Source organism: Parambassis ranga, unplaced genomic scaffold (genome assembly GCF_900634625.1).
Source record: "Parambassis ranga unplaced genomic scaffold, fParRan2.1 scaffold_206_arrow_ctg1, whole genome shotgun sequence".
Classification (NCBI taxonomy): Eukaryota; Metazoa; Chordata; class Actinopteri; family Ambassidae; genus Parambassis; species Parambassis ranga.
The window spans coordinates 26224-34551 of NW_021144755.1; the positions used below are offsets into that span (position 1 = coordinate 26224).

Here is an 8328-nt window from a genome sequence, read left to right on the forward strand (position 1 = left end):
AAGCTGAAGTCCTCACAGAAGGATAAAGTTCGTCAGTTTATGATTTTCACACAATCCAATGAGAAGATTGCGGTGACTTGCCTGTCACAGAATGACTGGAAACTAGATGTTGCCACAGATAAGTTTTTCCAAAACCCAGAGCTCTACGTTTCAAATTTAAAGGGAGCTTTAGACAAGAAGAGGCTTGAACAGCTCTACAACAGATACAGAGGTAGGAAATGCATCACTACAATACTGTGTGCAAATGTTCATTTTGTAATACACTTTTAAATGTACAAGTTACATTTTACAAATGTAAAAGTTGTCCCTGAATCACTTGTCAATCAAATGACTCTTTGTGCTCTTATATGCAGATCCTCATGATGACAACAAGATAGGCATCGATGGGATCCAGCAGTTCTGTGATGACCTGGGTTTGGACCCGACCAGTATAAGTGTCCTCCTTATAGCCTGGAAGTTCAGGGCAGCAACCCAATGCGAGTTATCAAAAACGGGGGTTCATGGATGGCATGGCAGAACAGGGGTAACGATGAAGGGGGGAAACAAACTGTTCTTCCATTCTTCACCAAATTCAACCATTCAAACGTTATATACTCACAATTAAGAGGACAACCATAATTCAAATTGTTGGAAGTTGATGTAAATATGTATAAAGAGCGAGTGAGATGGATTACAATACTTTCAGTTATATTAATAATGGCATTAATGCAGGCTTGTTGGTTACTTAAGTGCCTGGACAAAAAAACCCACTAAGATCTGTTTACAGTGGGCTTGAGGTAAATAACCTCTTTCACAGATTTTGCACTTTAATGCTGCTATGAAGGCCACCTGCTCATGCTGTGTATGCCTATCTTCACTCTTTCACAAACAAAACAAGTATGAGTGTGCTTTTACAGGCATTCTTGGATCATGTAATCAGGGGTGTGCTGGTGTGTCAGTTGGCTTGTGTAGGTTTTTTTGTCACAGCCATTCTTTACTGTGACTGCCTCCACTGCTGGCTCAGAAGTGTAACAAAATATCCCACTGTTCCAATACCATACCTGTCACACAGAATGGTGAACTGGGTGTGTAGAGAACTAGTGGAAAAAAAGGTGCAGTCAGCACTCACCCCAAGGTCAGATGACTCTTAACAAATCCTTTTTCTGGTGCATCTCTGTAAACTCAGTGACATTTTGCCACCTCAGCCACAAAATCGGCTTGTTTCTTTACAAGCAGCACAACATTCACAACATTCACAACACACACTCAAGAGTAACATGGTTTAAAAAAAAAAGCATTGCTTATGTACCGTAACGCTAGCTTCTATCTTTATATACATTTGTTTACCTATACATATAGATCTATTCTATCTTGTTAACAATATGAAATCATGTGTATTATAAGTTTGCTGCTAAAAGTTCCCTAGTAGAAGTTACAGGATGTTTTTGGAAGATGTCACATAAGTCAGTGGTACTGTGTATGTACAAAATTGTGTGATGTAATGCTTCCACAGGTGTGACAGCATAGAGAAGTTAAAAGCTCAGCTGCCAAAGATGGAGCAGGAGTTAAAGGACCAAGGAAAATTTAAGGACTTTTACCAGTTTACATTTAATTTTGCCAAAAATCCTGGCCAGAAAGGTTTGGGTAAGAATCTTTCAGTACTCATGTTATTGCTTATTGCTCATTCACAGCTATCTATTCTTTTCTTAATTCCATTTATTTCTTTATTCATTTGTGTGTGTGTGTTTTTTTTAATTACAGATTTAGAGATGGCAATTGCATATTGGAATTTAGTATTGGCTGGAAGATTCAAGTTCTTGGAGTTGTGGAACAAGTTTTTAGTTGTGAGTTAAACAAACTTGAGGTGATGTAATCATGGGACTAATCCTTATGATTTATAAGCTTTGCTTTATGTCTCTTTCAGGAGCACCACAAAAGATCGATTCCTAAGGACACCTGGAATCTCTTACTAGACTTCAGCACAATGATCACAGATGACATGTCAAATTATGATGAGGAAGGTGTGTGGGTGGCTTACGTCAAAAGAGCTTTTACTGCGATCATTTATTATCCATGATAATATTGTGAACCAATAATACAAGAGTCTGTTTCTTTAACAGGAGCGTGGCCCGTCCTTATTGATGACTTTGTGGAATTTGCACGGCCACACATCGGGACCAGAAGCACAGCAGTTTAAAGGGCTGCTCTCACTGAAGGAACATCCACATAAGGTTTCAAACGGCGGGAGAATAAAGGGAGGAGAAGAAGACCGCACTGAACTGAGAATTATGTTGCCTTTTCAACCCTCAGGACTGAATATTTTACACAACAGAGACTTTATATATAGAGAATATATGTGTTTGTACATATATATATCTCTTTGTGGTCAACTTTGATGGTTTGGAACTTTTATCTAAAGTATTGGGCTTGTGTTTGCACTGAAGCCAATTAACCCTTTAAACCCTGGCCATATTAAAAGAAAAAATCACCTAAAAAGACATTCCCGAAGAAAATGAGGAAATGCACCACAATAATAATGTGCATATGCATGTTCTTGGTGTCTAGGGACATCTAGGGACCTCAGAGAATGCATTTCCAGTGTTTAAAATATTGTGTCTATTAGTATGCCTGAGTAAATTAGAAAAAACTACAGGAGAAATGTAACAATTTTATCCTCGCCTGAGTTTTTTTCTTATTTGACAGAGGAAAACATTATGCTAACAATGATTCTATGTACACAGATGCCATTGATCACATTCAGCTATTCCTTGGCTACAAATATACCAAATTTGATAGAATTTGAACAAAGAGCAAAGCCTTCACAAAGGTTTTAGTAAGGATATCACCAGGCGGACACTCAGTTTGGCACAATTTGGCACCACATTGCCAAATAGGTTACTATAGCTATAGCTAGCTTACTCATTTCCAGTGGAAACTGGCTGGAAAATACAATTTATATCCATTTCACTAGTCTATTGCCATCTACTGGAGCTTTTGGGTATGAATTTACCTTGCACTTCATCAACTTCTACCATTATGCACAGTGTAAAATCAATAGAAAAAAACATCAAAATGTATGATTTTGTCTCCAAATAGAGTAGTTTTTATTATAATAACTAATAACTAATGTACATTAATGAAAGTCCAACCAAATATTAGGTAAAGAAAATAAAAATAACAACAAGGAGAGGTGATGCCTCAGCGTTGAGCCCAGATGGGCCTGGAACCTCACTTTCCTCTTCTCTTCCCTCTTGTTGGCTGTGAAAATAATAACAATTATTATTATCTGTAATTGCATACATATTGAAATACACATATTATGTAAATAATATGTAAAGACAGTATTGAATAGGATTGAATCATCCTTCTTCATCTCTGTTCAGCTGTTCCCTTAGGGGTTGCCACAGTCAATCATCACCACTATCCTCTGCATCCTCCTCTCTCACCCCAACTACCACCCTGCTGTCTACTATATTGTGTACACGTATATATATAATAAATCATTTTATCGATCAACACGGATATTAGCAACAAATAGTTTACACTTCAAAATAAATGTACAAAACTTACTCAACTTACTCAAACTGGGTCTATCTTTTCCAACGTTCAACGTTGCTGGCAACGGGGTCGAACGAATCCGGAAATTCCTGCCGTTGAAATTCTGCTCCATGCCCCTCTCGTCACGGTATCATGAAGAGATACGCTAGTAGCATCTGTCAGTCTTTTGGCTTGCCAGAAAGATGCCAAAATGCAACCCGAATACGTCACGATGCTGTCCCGCTCTTTACACAATCTTTGGGTTGACTTGACATATGCCATAACTCAGCCATATGATGGAATACCGTTGGCGCCTTTTGATGTATTAAGGTAAGCCATAACCACACCACAATGAAGCCAAATGCCAGGGTTTTGGCAAACCAGACATATGCCATAACTCGTGTCTTTTATGGTAATCCATAACCATGCCAAAGTTTGGCCAAAGCCTTTATGCTGTGCCAAAACACAACCAAAAAATGCCAGATGTATGCCAAGCCACAGCCAAAAGGTTTGCTATCTGGGTAATGTATGATGTCTGTGCATGTTTGCTCCTCTCTCTCTCTCTCTCTCTCTCTCCTTCATCCTCTCTGTCCTGTCTCCCTCTTCTTCTCCTCCACCCGGCCGACTGTCAGCAGGAAGGTTCTTCCTTATGAGCCGGGTCCTGTTCAAGGTTTCTTCCTGTTAAAAGGGAATTTTTCTTGCCTCTGTTGCTCTTAAGGGGGTTCAGGCTCCACCAAAATGTAGGCAATAAGTTCTTCTCATGGAGTTCAGTCTTATCTTTATTGTGCCTACCACATATTATCCTTTACAGTGGCTACTCCTGTGCTCTTCCATTCCTGCACTACATTTCTGGGAGTGGAGACAGACAGTCCAGACCTTTCACATCATTTCTGGTACCCTTCTCCTAATTCATGATAATGAATTATCTTTGTTTTAGGTCAGCGGAGAGCTGTTTAGAGGCCCCCATGTGTCTACTCTCTAAGAAAGAACCTAGGACAAGTACAGCAGCAGTTACCTATGTTAAACAGCTTTTTCATGATTGATTCCAGCTGTCTTTGTAACTGAAGATCTAACAAGCTAATCAAAGCAGTTTTGTGCTTCAACCTGCTTTATAAACCCCTACAGGTCTTGAAATGAATGTGATAAAAAGGGTGCCAACACTTTTGCACATTACATTTTTTACATTCAATTTTATTATAATAAATCTCTACTCTAAGGATGTCAATCTGGAAAACACTCAGATGTCTGCATCTCTGGAGGAAACAAACCTCGTCGCTGTGATCTTCTCTTAGGAAGGTAGAGCAAATTATCATGAAATGATAGGGGTGCCCAAACTTTTGCATACCACTGTAATCATGTTTTCAATTAGGATCTTATGTTTAGCAAGTATTTGACAGTGGTGGAACTGCTGTGTCTTCCTATCCAGGAGTTCGATGGCTCGTCACCAGAGGTTTCCGGAGGTTCCACGGATGTACTGGTGGCTTGTGAGCAGCATGAGAACAATTGAAGAAATGTGACAAAATCACAGCATTCAAAACTTTTCAGATCCTTCTATGTAAGTGAGTTTCTGATACATCGGAATTTTAGAGTGTAGTTTAGAGTGCACCTCAGATTTTTGGGATCTAATGTACTTAATACTCGAACTCTGTTACATGCATAGGCTACTTTGTTTATTTGAACTCAAACTTATGTTGACATGGATAAGAAACATCCATCCAGGCCTTCCTCAGGTGGACGTGTCCTCTGACTTCCCTTGTTCTGCAGACTGGCTTTTGTTGCTGTCTGTTGGGAGGAACCAAAAAAACATACAAATTACTTCCAGATAAACACAAACAAATGATGAACATGATCTCACACTAACTTCGGAGAGGAACTTTGTTTGAACTCACCCCCTTCAATATTCCTCATCGGAAGACTCCTCTGCATCACACTCACTGATGAGTCAACACAGACACAGCCATCAACTTTTACATCATTTACTGACAAACATGAAGCTGTCAGAATGAAGTGATCTAAAGTCTGACCTGTTGACAGCAGCACCTTCTGGATCTTGAACCAAAGTGAATTCGTCTGGATCAGAGTCCTTTTCTGCATCCTGTAAGAATGATAAATATTATAGAAACAAACTGTATTTCAGGTTCAGAAATGAAAACATGTACAAATATTAGTGAGAAAACACAAGCAGCGGTAGCAGACTTTAGATCTGAGGAACGCTTGGATGGTGAGCAGCTCATCTGTCTTCTGTTCCACTAAACCCAGGTAGGACATGATGTTGTTGTCGGTGACGCTTGTGGAGGAGCCCACCATGTCATCAATCAGTGAGCGGTCACACTCTAGGCTGGAGAAGGTGCTGTTTACTCCTGTGAGAGGGAGGAATATCAAGTATTCGAGTATCAATGTTCTAACTGATGACTCGATTTAACAGCTGGAAGTCACAAGGTTGTGAAAAAAACCTGTTTTAATCTGTTCCAGGACTTTGCTGATGATGGTGGCTTGGTCTTCATAATCCTCTGCCTGAGACTCGGCCTCCTTTAATCTCTCCTGGACGTCTCTTAGCCGAGAGTCATAATCCTGCTCCTGCTGCCGACCTTTGGCTTCAGCCTGCTCCATGTTTGTTTGGATCTAAACTCATTCACAGCACAAATACATAAATAAATGACCCAGCAAACCACTGTCTTCAATGTAATTCAGAAGGTTGCAGCAAGGCAACTGGACTTGTAGAATTTCTACAGGTCCAGTAGCTTTGCTTTAACCAACTGAATAAAAATGACCCGGATGACTGAGAATCTTCATCAACAGGTTCATTGTAATGTGTGAGACCTTCAAATCAAACTCACCTGGCTAATTTCATTCTTTAATACATCAATCTCTTTGTTTTGCTCGTTCACCAAATTGAAGAGAGCAAAGTTCTCCTCCTCACCTACAGGGGGAAACAATACAATACATAATACAGCAGGGAGATACAGTGTGTTTCCATTTAATGAGACCCCCTTCTGACTGGAGAAAGTTGGTCTAGCTAGAGCGGGATCAAATCTGGTAGTTCAATCTTTGGTAGTTCAGTGGATGTTTTACACATGGCGTGACCCAGATACTGTCCCCATGAACCCAGAAGTATGATGTCGCTAGCCACATTCGTGTTCAGACCTTAGCCAGATTTTAGCAAACCCAGCTCAATCCACCTCTGTGAGGTGGATCTATCTAATCCAGCTTTAACTGGATTTTTGTGCTGTTCTGATTGATTACACAAGACTGAACGGGGTCTGAATGTACTCATGTACAAATGCAAGAGGATTATAATCCTGACATAAACTGTGTGCAGAATATGAGACTCACCCTGGATGAACCTGGTCACCAGCAGGTCCAGGTTGTCCTCTCCTGTCACAGTCTGAAGTTTCCTAAACATGTCCTCCAGAACGTCCAGAGACACGTCCTGTGAGTCCCCCCTCCTCTGCTCCTTCAGCTCTGACACTGAGAAACACAAAACACATCAGATTCACATCAGTGAGGCGCCAGTCTCATCTTCATCAGCAGGGTTAGCATTAGCATCACAATGTTATGTTTATCATTCATTATTCTCTTTAGTCTTAGTGCCTGTATTCACAATGACACAAGGACACACAAATGTGTAACTGTATTGTATGTGCAACATTATTGCCTGCTACATGAATTCTACTGAGAAACACATGTTGTTTGTACTTTTGTCCTTTTCCGCTGTGGCTTTTTGCATTGATGAAAAATGAATGATACAATTATTGGAACTGTTAGCACTGCTAAAACTTTAGACACATTAGCTACAACATCATGCGGGCCGCCTGCCTCTTACATTGCCTGGTTCCCATTTTGTGGTCGCTCCTCTCGCTGCCCTTGACGCTCATGAAGTTCTTCAGGCTGCTCTGCTGTGCAATAACCCGCTCCAGTTCCTTCATCTCAGCGTTAAAGTGAGCGTGTTCCTTCTCCGCTGTCTCCCTCAGCACGGTCAGCTTGGACTGAGCCTCCACCCTTATGTATACCAGTTCCAGATATGAGCTGCAACATCTCAGAGGTTTCCTTCCATTTAACACAACTGGCTGTCTCAGGAGCTCACCTTTCTTCGTTAGCAGCGCTGATCTGGTTGGTAACTTCTGCGTTCTTCTTGTGGAGTTCCTGCAGTTCCTGCGATACAAATATATCTGCTAATAAAGTGTTGAAGGAGAAATCAACAATGTGCCCATGGTGATGATATGATAAGAGTTGTAACCTTGTTCAGCTTGTTGTGTTGCTGCTGGAAATGGTGACGCTCATTAAGAAGACTCTGCAGCTTCTCCTTCAGATGGCTGTTTTTTGCTAACTGCTCATTGAGTTTAGTGGTGGCCTGGACAGAGATGAACATAAAGTAAACAACAGAATGGCTTTGTTTTGTTTGTTTATGCTGTAGCAATGAGTTTGATGACTCACTCTGTGCAGCTCTCCTTCCACAGATTTCTGAGTGCTCTGTACCTCTGACCTAACACAGAGACTGACAGCTCCTCTTCTCGCTTCCATCATCTCGGACTCCAGGTTTGAAATCTGCCCGCATTAAAGTCAAAAGTAAAAAATATGAATCAACATGAAATGATGAAATACATACACGATATACAGTCAGACCTTTCTCTGCAAGTCCTTTTGTTTTTGCCTCTCTCTCTCTAGCTCTTCATCCAAAGCATGGTTATGCTGGAGCAGCTTCTGAAGACGCTGGATGTCCTCAGTCTTCATCTCTTTGCGCCTCTTACACGCGCTGAGCTTTTCACGGAGCTCCTCCTGCTCCTTCAGCAGATTCTCAATCTCCTGCCTTCA

General features: G+C 40.8%; 1 long non-coding RNA gene and 1 pseudogene across 1 annotated transcript; one reads left to right on the forward strand and one right to left on the reverse strand.

The window, feature by feature from the left end:
- LOC114429680 (DCN1-like protein 1) lies at positions 1-2432 on the forward strand (annotated as a pseudogene).
- Positions 2433-6933: 4501 nt separating this feature from the next.
- Positions 6934-7663, reverse strand: LOC114429682 (uncharacterized). The gene is made up of 3 exons (XR_003669881.1): positions 7601-7663; positions 7340-7515; positions 6934-6984 (listed from the first exon to the last, which is right to left on the reverse strand). It is a non-coding gene; the product is annotated as an uncharacterized LOC114429682 (long non-coding RNA).
- Positions 7664-8328: the final 665 nt, after the last annotated feature.